The sequence below is a fragment of the Molothrus aeneus genome, chromosome 14 (assembly GCF_037042795.1).
Source record: "Molothrus aeneus isolate 106 chromosome 14, BPBGC_Maene_1.0, whole genome shotgun sequence".
NCBI lineage: Eukaryota > Metazoa > Chordata > Aves > Passeriformes > Icteridae > Molothrus > Molothrus aeneus.
The window spans coordinates 10,436,020-10,449,685 of NC_089659.1; positions in this window are offsets into that span (position 1 = coordinate 10,436,020).

Here is a 13,666-nt window from a genome sequence, read left to right on the forward strand (position 1 = left end):
CTGAGCTTCTACTGCTCTTTTTCTCTGTTTAACTATTCTTAGATAACACAGACAGCTTTATTGAAGGTAAGAAATAATGAGCTCCTTTTATATTATAATTCAATGCACTGACATCTAACGCGGGAGTTCTTCAGTCTCCAGGGGGGGCTGTACATGATGACCACCTCTAGAAACAAATGTTTCATCCAGAGTCAATGATCTCACCACTGGCCAAGATCTTTACAAGCTACAGTGAATCACACTGAAGGCAAAGGCAACACACAAATGAAGGGCGAGGTCTTTCAAATTCCTGACATCTATGCTAGAACTCCTTTCTGTCCTCAGTTGCTCTGGAAGCAATCAGGTGGGCATCATTGCAATTGCATCATTACAACTCCCCACTGTCTTTCTCAGCTTTACCACTTTCAGCAGTGGCTCCCCACACTGTGTTACCCCCCTCCTGCTGAGCTGCAGGCAACAGCTTGCTTTTGTGAGAAAAACCAGTTTGTACCACACTTGGGATTGCTGAGTACATTTTCTTATAAGATAGGAATTCCATCTGGGGAAACTGTAAACTGTGAGAGTCTTGTGTGAGAGAGAACAGAAGAATTGGGAAAGAAGAGGAATTAGGTCCTCTTTAACCTGCCCAGTTCCCTTATCACTAGCAACCACCTCAAGCTGAAGCATTTAATTTTGCCTGGTATATGAGCTCCTTCTGATAGTAAACAGTTATTCAGAAGTAGAGAGCTAAGAAATCATGGACCATGAAGAATCCAGCCACTTTTCACTCAAGTTAATCAAAGCTGTGGCACTAAAGTTAATGAGAGCAGAATGAAATAAAATCTAGACATTTTTCTATTCCTCTATTATGCAAATTAACTGTGACATGCTCTGTTCTATTGCTTATTTCAACAACAGCAGGAAACCCAGGTAAGCTAACGCATTTTTCTATTACAATTTACACTTCAGATTATATGATCACCCCCAGCACACTGCACTGCAAAATATTGCAGGCTGACAAAACACAAGATGAGGATTTCATGGCTTGAAAGAAGCATTTCAGGGCTGGGAAGAAAATGACTGGCAAAGTTTCTAAATACAAAATACTGTCACATTATGGTAAATAGTCAGTGGGTTTTCTTCTTGAGGATAGCTCTAAAATGTCTCCAACACCCAGTAAAACATTTTTATATATGTCATTATGAACTGCATACAATAACCTACTTCTGAAAGGTTTAGAGACACATTTAAGCTTTTGTAATCAAACATGGAAATGAAATAACCTTGTGGCATTTACAATTTTGATTAAATGAAACTGCTCTGTTCTAGTAGTCACCCAGAACTACATCATAAACTGCTTTCAGACAGTCTAAACAGCTTTTCCATCATTGCTGGTAAAGATGCCAAAGACTGCAAAGAGCACACTCCACTCTTCCTTCAGCCTTTCCTCCACAGGCAGCTCCAACCTGAAAGGATAACACCACTGCAAAAGAGCCCTACATTTCCCAGGACTTCTTTCATTTAGCATATGGCACAGGGAAAACGATAGCAGGAGGCTAAGAATTGGCACCTGAATTGCCAATGCCAGCAGAAGGAAAAATCAGGACTGGAGGCATTCATTTACATCCTTAAATTCACAGGCAGTCCCCTCCCCATTGCACATGGCCCTTCTGTTTCCCAGACTCATTACAGCACAAGAGAGAAAAACACCAGTCTTTGAACAAGAGCAAAAGGGATTTCCTATGAAAAATAATGTAACAAAACCACAGCAGAAGAGTATACATTTCTTATTGGCAATAATTCAAGCTTAGGGGATTTTTTTATGTGAAAGGTACCTTAACAAAACTAAAAATATTTCAGTGGGAGATTAGATCCTATCACAATTAGACCTGACCTAAAATTATTAATTTTCAGTGTTTTCATACACTGTAATCCCATGTGTCATATGCAATGCATCCCTTTTGATTCAGGTGCATAGAAAATTATAGAAGTTTGCAGCAGTTTCCAGACAGATAAAAACTTAGTTGAAGCTGTAAAGTTAATTGGAGAGGATGAGAGAGAGTGGCTTTTGCTGAAAACTCCTCATACACAGTCACTATTGCTGATCTAAGACTGTTGTTTCATAGATTTTGAAAATTTGATACAGAGTGCATTTTTGTTCACTGGAGCTAGTGAGGGAGCTTGTGTTGCATCAAAGAACAACAACCTGTTGCTTTGAATCCACCTTGCCAGGAATAATAATTAATTGTACAATAAATAAATCACACTACAAGTCACAACTGTCGGTGCTCCAGCCACCCTACCTCTGAAACCTGAAATAACCATTTAAGAAAATTGTCCTCGAGTTTACTTACAATATCACTTCTGCAAAATAAAGTATCCACAGACTTACTTTGCTTCAAGGAAACACATGACAAGCAGAGCCCAGCTTTGAATGCTTCTGAATGCAGAAAAGATCTGATACTTTGAAATGTGTTTTTATTTACTGAATCTTGCCTGCTTCTGTATGATTCCACAAAAAGGATTAAGGGACCATTATACATGTTTCACATACAATCAACCCTCCCTGGACCATGATTGATTTTTAAATGCATGGCCAGTTAAACTATTTATACTTGTAGATTAGCAATTTCATTTTGAAAAACAGCTTTTTATGATTTTTGTTTAGTCCTGTTTCCTAACATGTTGAAAACTTATCACTATCATTACACTTTAGCAATAAACTGTAATCATTTCTGGTGCCAGGGATCTCCCATTATTCTGCAACAGTGGTTGTGTAGGTACTAAAACAAGAAAATAGGCAAAGTTTTGTATTATTTCTTTGTAAATGATCAAAGGTTGTCATATACCTCCACCAAAGTTCCTCTTTATGCTCACAGATTCTAGGTCATCTGACATTTTCTAGATATCTGAAACACCACCAAGTACATGCAAGTCTTAGGAAACTGGTAATTTTTTGCGGCCTGAGGAGGTGTGGCTTTGGAATGACATAACAGCAGCTTCTGCCCCCTGTGAGGGGCATTAGGGAGACGTAGCCAGGCTTTTCATAGAGGTGGTGTGGTGGGAGAACAGGAGTGGAATAAATTGGCAGGAGAAAAAAAAGGGTGGGGACAAGGTCACAAAAGATTTAAGGAAAGACTTTTTCCCTGTGAAGAGAGTCAAGCAGTGGAACAGAGCCCAGGGAGGCTGTGCTGCCTCTATCCCAGTTTTCAAGACCCAGCTGGATAAAGCCCTGAATAACCCAGGCTGTTCTTTTGCCTGACCTTGCTTTCTGCAGGAGGCTGGACTAGAGACCAGCTACATCAAAATCCACCAGGAAATCTCCAAACTCTTCCTCTCCCTTTTCAAAAGTATGAAAAAAACAACTGACTTTTATTAAGAATGAGAGATTGACAAATATCCTTGCCCTAATTTCATCTTCCTGGTTTTTTATCAGACAAAATACTTCACAAGTGTCCTTCATTTTAAGGTGATTTTCAGATATGTAGGGAAATGCTATTTAAATAACAGCCATATTGTATATTACATTACATATCTGACAAGCATTGCACTCAACTGGCTCTACATGTTTCACAGATCAAAGAAACTGGTTGACTATACGTTCTTCTTAAAGATAGCAGGCATGTATAAACATAAAACAATCATGATGCAGGCAGTTAAAAAAATGTACAGAAGAATCAATATGTTACTATATGATGGTTTTCCAAGGATTTTCCTTTTGTTTTCCACTGGTTTTAAGTTTTCTGTTGATACTGGATTTCTAAGACAAGGACTAAATCCATGGCTGAACATGAAGAAACATTCTCAGCTGTATGCAAGACCATCAAATAGAAATTCCTCTGCCAGAATGCAGAGAAAGAGGAGGACTCTGATGAATGTGTAGTGCTCCTCTTAAGCCTCACAAGCTGATTGGAGATTTTATTTATAAAATAGGCTTCTGAATGTCTCAGGAAGTCTCACTCAGCCACTCTGGTTGGTAAAGAAAAGGTCACTGACTGAAGATGGAAAACGAAGCCCTAGACTGCTACAGAATCATTTTCCTAATGATGTAACAGACACTGATGACAGAGTAAATTTTGTATCCATGCTATCCACATTTGGAATTTATTTATATTTCTTCCACAAAGCCAGTCTTGATTCTTTTAACCTCATTTTTGCTATCCCCTGCTTCCCTGAAGAGACAGCAATTTGGAAAAAGAGTAAAAGAGAAATTATTTGTATGTACTGAGAATAGAGGCAAGTCCTTAAGAGGTTTTATTTTAGTAGTGGGGTTTTATCCTGACAATGACACCTGCAGAACTAAATTTAGGTATTTATCAGCTTGTGGATATGTCAGAGTACTTCAGGTAGACTTAGTCCATAGAAATCATAGCCCAGGGCTGCTCAAAGTCAGACATGGAAGGAAAGAGCTCATTTATCAACCAGGACTAATAATAATGGTACACAGTATGTTCATATATCACAGAATTAATATATCAGGAAAATAAGGAAATTATAACTTTAAATTATTAGGGACAATTTTTTTCCTCCAGCAGGAAAAAGGAGAACAGGAATTTTTTGTCTATTTTATTGAAATAAAGAAATATTGTGGAAACACTCTTATAAATGTCTAGAACATCATCAGTAACACTTTCCAAATACCATCCATACACAGTTCTATTTTTATGTTGGACTGTTCTTGAAAGGTGCTAAAAAAATTTATTCATAACACATAAAGCTATATCCTGACTATACATTCCCCTCCATTTGGGAGAGAATTCCAAATGTTGGCAAAATTTTAGAACTATTTTCAAAATGTTAAGAGAACCCAAGTCCTATCTTTTCATTTTCTTCCAAAAAGTAACATTTAAGGATCAAATCCTGTAAACTTGATCTCACAAGTAATTCAGCAGAATGCAAATAAATCCTTTCAATTCTGCAAACAGGCTCAATAAATACATACTCTCTAATGATTAAAGATTTCCCATTGAAACATCACATTTTATTTTGTGTACAATGTTAACAGGAACAGCTTTGAATCAGCCCATTTCCTTAAGTCTATTTTCAGGAATGCAGGAAAGTCCTTGTCTGAAATTCTGGGTAAATATATTATGTTTTTACACATTTAACAAATGTTTTATTAGCTCTTAGAAGCAGAATTACTGACTATGGAGAATCTTCTGTTGCAGAAGACTTGAATCTGGTAATCCACCATTTCCAAACCAGAACATGTGCCATCCTGCCTCACAAGTTATCCAAGGTTCTATGGCTTTGTTTTCTCAGAGTATACACACATCTCTCACCTGTAGGAAGAAACTCCACAGAATTGCCTTTCTAAAGCCTGGCACAGCTTTAAAACTCTGCAGTTTCTTGTACAGTTATTTTACCTGTCACATGGACCTTGATCAGCATCTAGAACCCTGGCTTGGAGAGCTGTGCCATTGAGAACAGCCACTTGTGCATCACTTAGGGAAAAGATTGGTTATACTTTCTTTTTCTCTTCACTCAAATTCATTAAAACACATTTTTGATTGCTCCTTTATGTACTCTGGTCTATGCTGATTCTTCAAAGTTTGCTATTGTTTTAGTTATTAAACTTATACCATCAAAATACTGAAATTTGGGAATTCTGTACTTAGTTATACCCAGAATAGCACTGAAAATCTGCTTCACTAATTTTGCTCCCCAATTTCCACAAATGCAATAAATAGTGCTATAAAAATCAGCTCTGCAGTAACTTTCATAAAAGAACATCACGCATACACAAAAATAGAATAAGCCCAGGAACTGCAGTCCTGTGTCAGAAGAAATTCCTGATAACTATCAACACTTTTAAGTTTAAGAAAAATGGCACTAACTTTTTTTGCTGACTGTTTTTCACCTCTACACCATCACAGACCTGAGGTGACTGTGTATGTTTTTCTGTTTCCTGTAGAGATGACACACTTGCAGGATGCATTATCATGCAGTGACTTTTTGTTTCAGCTCTGTTTCAAGGCTGAGAGAAAAATTTGGATTGGTGCTGACATGGCACCCCAGCCAAGCGGTTACAAGAAGTAATTGGGCAGCAAGCCTGAATGGTCTTTTCATTGTTTTTATTTAAAATTATATTGGTGAGGGATTATTTCCCTCCTGTTTTAACCTGGTACACAATTTTAAGTGACTCATCTCTTTAGCAAGTAGTAACAAAATACTGTGTTTCCAAGGGAACCAAGAGGGAGCATTGCCACAGGGCCTGCGGCAAGGTGAGCGTGCTGTGGCTGCAGTCACCAACACCACTGCCAAGGGCTGGTGATGTTCAGGCACTATCTCAGCTCCAAAGAGGCACACAGAAGAGAAAATAGCAGAGGATACCATTACTGAGACTTCTGCCCGGTGACACACCTCATAGCAGGTCCAGGAGCTCCAGGAGAAGCAGCAGGGGCAGATTTCAGATAGTTTTGACCTCACTCTGCATCACCCTCACTCCCAGCCTGAGCCCTTCCCAAGCTCCAGTAAGGACACAGCCAGGGTAAGTTGGGTATAGATCATAACTTTCCCTTATAAGAGGAATATACCTTTTTTGTTTAAAGTAATATCTTGAAAAATAAAAGTTTTGCCAGTCTGGCCTTCCCCTCTTCTTCCATCTATACATTCATAAGCAATACATTACATTTTGGTCACCAATGCCAAAGTATATTTTAGCTAATATTTGTAAACGTCTTCATGATTATCATTGTAAAGGCATTAGATATCCAGACATTAATTAGAAAAAATTGACACACTGATTAATAAAAACAAAACCAAAACAAACACCACCCCCCCCAAAAAACACACAAGAAACCCAATGTTAGCAGGAAAAGGAAGCCCATTTGAGCTGGGTTTCGCTCAACTTAAGACCTTGTGAATTTTGAATTAATATCTTTATCCTACTGCTCAAAAAATGCATTTCTCCCAAGCTTCCCGACTCTTTTCTATTCAAAAGATTAAGCTTCACCATCAGTGTGATGTTCAAATGTAGTTTTCTACTTCATTTGAACAAGTGTATTGCATCAGTCTGTTAAACCCCAAATTGTATGAAATACAGAGAATCAGGGGTTTAATACCAATCCAGCTCATAAGAGATACTGCTACTCAACAAATCATGCACAAGGAATTTCTCTTGTATGAAGTAAAGTACATTTTTTCATTAATCTACTAAAGAAAATTAATGGAAATCTGTGGAAGTAAGTTTTTCAAATAAAATCACTTTAATGAAAACAGAAATAAGAAAAACAGACTCTGGATGATGCTTTTGGCAGGTGGATCTCCAATTAAATAGTTGTCCATGACAAAGATGGCTTTAAAAATACCACTGATTTTTTCTCTATCAAAGATGCATCTATTAACAAAACTGTTCCTCAATAAATTTAGTTCCTGTATATCAATTTCTTTCCACACAAATACAGTAGTGAGTCCCATATCAGTAAAGCATAAGAAGCTTAACTTTAAGCACGTGTGGAATCCATTTTAAACTCCATGTTTAATTGGTTTTCTTTAACAGAGCTCTAATTCAGCGAAATCAATAGATTTATTGCAAACATACTGAAGGCTGAAGGCAGAGATTAACCAAAATATGTAGGTTATTTCTAAAGACCAAGCATACATTCTGCATGTGCATACATTAAGGGATAAAATCCTGAGCAAACGCTCTCCACTGGTACCAGAGGGAAAAAGTCCTGATGTTATTCCTACCTGCCTGTAATCAAATTCTTATGTCTGATCTGCCCTTCCAATTTCAAAGCAATCCTACAAGAGCCTTCCTTCTAATTTATTATAGCAGTTTCCTTTGAGAAACCGTGTGAGGCCTTTGTTAATTTTTTTCCCTCTCCTCTGCCCAACTGTAGTAAGAGAGTGAGCAATCAGCTTTCACGGGTACCTGGCACTTGGCCAGGGTCAAACCACGACAGAGGGACAGGATTCTATTGCATTCCAAGCACTGCTCAAGGATGCAGCTTTTGGGAAGAACATAAAAAATAGTGAAAGCACATCTCAAATTCAAATCTCAACCAAACATCCCAAAAGGACACCATTCCTGAATCGTTGCTTAATAGTCCTACCACTCTTACCTTCTCTACTTGTCTCTAATCCTCCAAAATTCACCATGCTCGTGGAAGTAAACCACTGTAAGGAGCACCATTTATTTTAGGAGGATGCTGCACTGTAACATGGAGGCATGTCTTGAGATTCAGTTTCACCCCACATACTGCATTCACAGCCTTTTTAGAAGTTCATACATAGAATGTATGAAATACAGGTACGCCTGTAAGAACATACTCATGGAATGTGGTCTGAATAAAATTGAATAAAATTCAATGCAAGAATGTTCAAAGATATAAATATGCAAGTAGTACAAGCTGCAATTCCTAGCTTTTCTAGTTAAACTCATTTTTCTTCAGATCCTCACTCAAATATCACTTTCATCATCAGGCATTCAGGACGTGATGAGAAGATCAGGGAACATGAATCTTTAACTGACATTCTTCACTGATTTGGTAGAATCAGCTCATGCAAATTACTGGTCTCTGTAATAACTGTTTTTACCAGTCTCACCTTTTGTCTACCTTGGTCTTTTTGTGTAAAGATTATGCCATCCCACCCTGCATGAAAAGGAGTACCTAAACTGATCTACCAACACCAATCAATTTTAAAACTATCAGTATAGGTAAAATTTTTCATTTTCTATAAAAACTAAATTAGTATTTATTTCTTGACCACACTTCAAAGGATCTCTGCTATCATGTCTTATATAGTGTAACATTTTTGACAAAAGCTCTACTACATTTTAACATGATCTAGAAGTTCAACAAAGCTTTCTGACAAATAATTTAAAAAAAAGAATATTTTGTTCAAATTCATTAGTTGCAGCAAAATTTCTTCGGTAAAAAGCTTCCAGGTAAGGAACAAAATTTTCAACATTTGCGGTAACCTGGAATAGCAGGCAGTTTAGAGAAACAGATCTTCACCTGAATCAAAGACTGTCTCAAATCTCTTCTGTTTCAAAACAGAGATGAGAGTGCATTTGACATACCCCCTGCCCATTTCATAGGCACTGTCCAGAAGGAAACATTCTATGAGCAGTTGTTTTATTTTGTTCTTAAACTCTTGTATTTATCCTGACATAGAAAGGAGCTGCTTGAAATTCTTAAAAAATTTTAAAGACAGATTTTTTTCCCATCTTCACCCAGTCCTAATTAAATCAGATCCCTGGAATGAATAGATTTTGTAAATGTATATTTTTAGTTTAGAAGGATGCTTTGCTGATGCATACTGCAGTGTTAATTCTTTTCTATAAATTAGAGTGTGCCCACTGCAACCTCATTTAGTTCCCTTGGCTTTTATTTGAAGTAGTTGAATGAAGAAAATGGTAGTTCCCCAGCATCCAGTGACAGATAGGTTTTGAATTATGAGAAGCAGCTCAATCTAGAACACTGCTACAATTGTCAGAAATGTACCCAAAGGTCTTCCCTGAGAGCATAAGAGTGGTTCAGGAAGTAGGTGGTTAAAGTAGGAAAACTGATAAGCCTTTAGGGCATGCAGAGTTATCTGCATCCAAAAAGAATGTAAAATGTCAAATTCTGGCAGTTCCTATGCAGAGTATAAGAAAGAGTTTTGTGCTGTAAATTTGCTTGGCCATGCTGTACAGGATGCTGTAACAATGTCTGTATGCCTGTTTTAATAAGGTTCCTCATTGCAAAGAAAAACACAGGAATGCTCAAGACACAAGGTAAGGAAGTACATATATTTTCATTCTTCAGATATTCAAGGTCTGATTAGTGAATCATAAAAAATTAGGCACATCTCAACTGTATCATAAGCCTGAACTGTTTAGGCTGAATGGGCTCTGCGGCAGCTTTATAAAACCTCAACAAAATCTGACTTCTTATCTGGAAAATGACTGCTAAGTGTTCACTTACTGCAGCTGACCTTATTTTGGCCAGTCAGATGACTCCAAATGCTAACACTACATAGTGTCCTTAGGATACAAGAGTATAAATGGTCTTTTCATCACCACCAAGAATGAAAACACAGCCCATGCAACTTCAGCATCTGCAATTTATATTCTCCATTAAGAATGTAATCCCCATGTAACTGTTAAGTTTAACATAGCATTTGACAGTAAATCTGAAACCCATTACTGGGAGCCCTAGGAGAGAAACCATTAATTGGACCAGGTTTTCATACCCTCTGTTTACTTACTTGAGTAAAATGTATCCCAAGGAAATCTTGCATTAAATAGAGCCTATTTCTTTCCAGGAATGGTATCTCAACAGAGAGATAGGGAGAAATAGACTGGGAGGAAGATTAACACCAGTTAAAATTTCTCAAGCTTTTGAAATTTTTACTTCTTCCATAAAGAAATTGCTGTAGCTTTTGAGCTCACCAGTTCAGTACAGAATGGTCATCAGAATCACTGAACCAGTCCTACCAAATACTTCTGCTCAGTGCTTAAGTGCTGTTTTGATCACCTCTTGCAATGAGGCTGGACTCTGCAAGCACAGGTCCAGGTCCCTGTTATTTTTTCTGATCAATTATACATTTACAGAACCACAAAGACAAGATTACTCTAAGTTTAGATTAACAAAAGGATAAGGGGCCTTAAACCCCAAACCCAACCACCTCCAACTCAGAGGCACCATTTCCACACTTTTGACAGTTTATCTGTAAGAAAACCTGCCTTTAACTGAGAACTGGATGTCACACAGTCTTGAAATACTTGCAGGTATGTTTAATGTCTTTGCTTCTCATAAAGGGTTTCAGGGGCTTTTTCCTCATAAAGGGTTTCAGGCCTGGAGTGAGAGAGGGGACTGGATGTCCCCTTTCCTCCCCCCAGGATCTGGGGCTGCTATAGGTAAGCTACCTTCCACAGGCAGTTCAAATAAATGTTTGTACAAACACTGGCTGTGTTCAGCAGCATTTAAGTATTAAAAATGGTCTGAAGTCCCTTCAAGTTGATTAAAAGCTGTGGAACATTTCTGATCAATTGAGTGCTTACACAAGCTTATTGTATGGCAAATCTGACACCCACCCAAGCTGTCCTTAAACGAACCAGGACACTTCATCAAGAACATTTCTTAGCCACTTTCTTTTCTTATTCCCACAGAAAGTAATATCATTTGTAGAGAAAGTCATCATGTATAATTTTGTGCAATAGCAGCTTATAAAAGTTAATTATAAGAGTTCCTTCTACCCCTGGCACAATGAATGCCTTTTAATAAGCAACACTGTAACTGAGTGCAATTGTCCACCACAAACCCATTCTATGCACCCAGAGACAATTATATTACTACTTGAAATACAGAAGGAAGCTCAAGTATCACATAAATTAAGCTCTAGGACAAAAAGGCCTTTTACAGACTAGGAGTGCTACAAAATAGCGGTAAACATGAAGGTGTTCCCTTCAGAAGCTCACTGTAAGTGCCATTGAGCTACTCACATTTAGAATTTCTTTACTGCTCACTGCTGTAGCATTTAAATTTTCACACATTAAACAAAAACACCATATGCATCAAAGATGAGCCGGAGGCCATTTTATGAACATTAAATTGTTTCTTGCCATTTCTTTCCCTCCATTCTAAATGGCAAACATCTCATCTGCTATTATAAGACCAGAGCAGCACCAGGAAATACAGGTTCTTTGGGAACCAATATAAAGGCCACATTCAGATACCACCCACTGTCCTTAAAGCAAAATTGCCTCCTATTTGAGATGTAACTATTGATCAAATATTATCTGCATATGTAAGAATATCTACCTCAGCATTTTTCTACAGTTTTGAATGAAACCAGGCAATCTCTACTGATAGGTAGAATGGCATCAAGCCAGCTTTAGTTTCCACTCCAGACAACATTCCTTCATCTCCTACACGATCACCTCAGCAAGCACACAGAAAACATCTCGGTGGAGCTGAATGTGTAAAGAACATATACCATATGTATCCTCCTTATATGATACAACATAAATAGTGTACAAGCCTGATGAAAACAGATGATATGAGATTAACTTGCTTTGCCTTGTGAGGACACCGTCATTTTCCTGACATTTGGCATTTTGAAGAAACTTCACATAAAGAGCACAACTGTTCAATAGCCCAGTTACAAAAGATAGAGGAAAAGATGGTTGTGTGATCTTCTGGTTTCAGGTAAAATGAATTGGAACAGTATTTACAATTCTTCACCAGAAAACAAGTGAGGTATCACATACAGGAACTGGAAGAAATGTGGCACATATCAAGAGCTTATCTCCACCATAATAAACAGAGGGTAGCTTAAGGGCATTCATTTAGAAAGTGAGATGGTCCATAGAATTGTGTTACTACTTCACAAGGGAAAAATGGAGTAAAAAAAACCCCAAACCCTCCCCCTGTCCCCACAAACCCTTTCTCATATTATAAGACTCTGGGTTTGTTAGGATGACCATTGTGACTGGCCATATTTTAATACCTCAGACTTAGTCAAGGAATTCTATAAATAAAAGTTAAAAAAAATTACCCACAGTGTTTTTTCAGTTCAATTCATCATAGGCCCCTAACTTCAAAAACTGCAATAATTTGCAAGAATGTCCATGTCAAGAGGATTTTAAAGCACCCAAAGCTGCTGAAGAATCTTCTAATGGAGGTCTATAGAATCCTATAGATTGCAATGCCAAGTTATGCCATAGCAAAGGTAAGAAATTTTATGCATTGGGGGATGTGTTTTGAAGAAAATCCAGGAAACCTGCATGACAATACCTGATCTACAGAACTACAAATGAAATGTTTCATGTTTCCCCAGCATCCCTTCAGAACGTTAATACAGTCAGTAAAAAGCAGCTTTATCTTTGACCTTTGCAGTGTTTTATATTTTGAGCAAATAAATGGGCATTCCATTCCTTCCCAGAGGCTACTGAGACTGTAAACAGGAAGAAACGAGGAATTGCAGCCAATCTAATTACAGAATATTGAAAAGGTCAAGGAAGTGCACCAAGATAGTTTAATTTTCAAAATTAAAATTATTAAGAGCCCTTGGTTGGGAAAAGAAAAAAAAGGTAATAGAAATAAAGTGTGCAATCAGTTATGAACCAGTTGTCTGGACAGACAGAGGGAAACACACAGAACATGTGTATCAGGAACTGGAAAATGCACACCTGTTTCAATGTTGCATGCTTCAAAATGCCAAGCAACCTTCTGTTTTTTCAACATTTCCTTTAAGTTGCTTGAAAACTGTTTTCCATGAAGGTCAGTAAAAGTGTGGGGCAAGAGGGTATTATGATTCCCAAAGGTTTCCTCAGACCTTACTTTACTTCTTGAATATGAAGTTGAGATTCTGCTTTGCTGCTCAAACCCTCTCTTGGCCTTCGTTTTGTCTATGAAACACATCTGTCCAACCAAGTGACTCCTCCAAGTAACATCAATGTCATTTTTGGTTCCACGCTGAGCCTCCTGCATTTGTTGCATGAGCAGAGCTTAGAGCTCTGAGCAGAGCGACTCTACCAACCTGCAAAGGGTTCCAGTGCATAACTGGAGTGATGAGCTATGAACAATAGTCTCAAGAAATTTACATTTATATCTTGGAACTAGTCCAATTGCTGGGTTTTTTTTAAATAATATATATGAATTTAAAGAAAATCAAATAGGAGGAAAATTATGAAAAGGGTCTTAAACACTGAGGAAATAAGTAATGCTGAAGCAGAAACCATCTCAAATTGTAA